Genomic DNA, 2,531 nt, shown 5'->3' with positions numbered 1-2,531 from the left:
CTTAAGTTCTACTCTCCGTAAATTTTAATTATACAATACAGAATTATCAATTTTGGTCAAGATGTTTATACATTAGATCCTTAGAACTTATTCATCTTAAAATATTTGTTGTTCTCATGGAGACTGTCACCACTTTGGGGAGGATGTCCCAAGGTAAATCTGAGTGTTGACTGAGAGATGGGGGGAATAGGGCAGCTTGGCAGTAGGAAGCTGGGCTACCAAGAGGCTTGACTTTTCTGTCGGTTCAGTGAGTTGATGTAATGAAAAATGGCTCCCAGAGCATAGCTAGTCTTAACATTGTCAATTTTCTGAGTCAGCTTTAGCACTTTGTTCCCCAGAAACATGAATTCTTGCAGTAGCAAGCTGACATAGGTGAAATCCATGTGTACATACAAAAGGGTTGTTCTGTGGATGAGTCTCCATTGTCTAACACACACACTTGACTGAAGTTTCAAAGTCTACAACCGCAAGACTGACTCCTTTCTCTGCATCTATAAGTCCAAATTTTGCTGCAAAATCATGGTGGTAGGAAAATACAGAAAAAATCAAGTTCTTCACTTCTTCCATTTTGTTCACTGTGTTTTGAAGGATTTCTGCCCCTCTGCCAACAAACAACTCTTAGAGGCTAACCCTTTGGCTGTCCTGACAGCCTGTATATTATTTCAACATGTTCTTGTTCTCCTTTGAAACTGGGAGACAAACCAGGGCTGATCAATTCCTTTCTACCTTTAGCAGACTCTTTCTATACCATCCCAACCCACGAGTCTTACCAACATCAATACAAGACCCAGTAGATGTAGAAATGGAGACTATAGTTTCTGTTAAACATCTAGAATGATGTTATGCTACCAACTGGGGATGTCAGAAGGGTGCTCTCAACTCTTAGAAGACCTGAGTGGCTCTTGCCCCCAAATCCAGCATGTCTATGCTGTTTCTTCCTGGGGGCCTTCAGCTGCCTGTTAGGAAGCTGACTGTGAGCCATGTTGAAATATCTTCATCTATTCCATTCATGATAGAAACATAGCCATCTTCCACAGTGAAGGAGATGCTTTCAATGCTTCTTTCTCCTTGTGTCTCTTGCAGTTGCTTCTGAGCTTTTTCTCCTAATAATAGGTTTAAATTTGCTCTTCCCATGAAGACCAAAGAAGTGACCTTCCAGAAGACAAAAGGAGTTTCTTGTTTAACATCATCTCTTATTGCTCTCCCAAGATCATGTGAATAAGCAGAAAGGCCTGACTTCAGTGCTTTGAAGTTTTTTGGGTCAAATTGGGAGTTTCTCTGGGCTACTGTGCAAACTAGAAGATGAACATGTGGGTACCAGTTATTCCTATGCCAGACATGACACTGTAGAAGACCTCATGACCACTTTCAGCTGTGGGGAGATCAGTGCAGGCCCACTGAACCCTCCCTGCCCCTGCAGCCACCTCCATGATGCTGAAGAAGTCCTGAATGACAGAGACCACTGCCCCCTGGTATACACCACATCAATAAACAGACACACAAACAGGCCCAGAGGTGATGCTTTCTTCAGCATCTTCAGGCTCCCATTATCTTGCATGCTCTCATTTCTTTGTCTGAGGACTGTGACTTAGTTAAGATGGCATAGCTAGTACATGGCAGAGCACAACCATGAGTCACCAGCTTCTCTCTCTAATTCAATGCACTTTATCATTTCATTTTTTCTATTGTTTCCAAAGCCTTTTACAGAATTCAGTGGTAGCAGAGGCACTACCAAACTTCTTTACCCAATGGTTGTTCAGATCTCTGGTTTCCCACATGAGTCCTGCATGGTCTCCTTTGTGCCATCCATGGATGCCAGTGTCATTCCTTTGGTGCAAGTAGGTGCAAGTAAGTGGAAGTTCCTGCCAGTTCTCCTGCCACATTCCCTCAGTACACTTAATTTTAAATTAAGCAAATTATACTTGTTTTAAATTAAAGATAAATCATGACAACACTTAGCTTGAACACATGCAAATATTTTAATCTAATAGACACATTTTTGTGTATAATGTTAATACAATTCTAATATTTAAACACCATACACAAACTCATAGTAGATAGTATACCATAGTTGAGTGATCTTAAATATCTCACAATGTTTTATTGACATATTTTTAAATTATGAAGTAAAATCATATGTTTAAATTCACTGTTCTTCTGTTGCAAAGACTTCTAACTCCAACTATCCAGACTTAGGCCAGGCTTCAGAGATTAAGAATGTGGTCCTCCATAAGCCCTCTCTTTAGACAGCAGCTGCAAGTCTGAGGGTCCTTGGGCAACAACCAGTTCTGACCAGCTGGCTATAAATTGGGGAGTTTTCACCACCTCTTCATGTTGGATAATTTGCTGGAACAATTTACAGAACTCAGGAAGAGCTATACTTATGATTACAGTTTTATTATAGCAAAAGGATACAAATCAGAACCAGTTGAAGGCAGAGAATATAGTTCAAGGTCCTAGAGGATTCCAAACACAAAACTTCTGTTGCCCTCCTCCTGTGGAGTCGGGTAACAACCTCTCAGCACATCATT

At 40.8% G+C, this 2,531-nt stretch overlaps 1 pseudogene; it reads right to left on the bottom strand.

The window, feature by feature from the left end:
* Positions 1–215: 215 nt before the first annotated feature.
* LOC113260722 (ectonucleoside triphosphate diphosphohydrolase 6-like) lies at positions 216–1,011 on the bottom strand (annotated as a pseudogene).
* Between the last annotated feature and the right edge of the window lie 1,520 nt (positions 1,012–2,531).

This window comes from Ursus arctos, unplaced genomic scaffold, assembly GCF_023065955.2.
Source record: "Ursus arctos isolate Adak ecotype North America unplaced genomic scaffold, UrsArc2.0 scaffold_15, whole genome shotgun sequence".
NCBI lineage: Eukaryota > Metazoa > Chordata > Mammalia > Carnivora > Ursidae > Ursus > Ursus arctos.
Note: the sequence above shows the minus strand (reverse complement) of the source record. Positions and strands in the feature narration are given on the sequence as shown.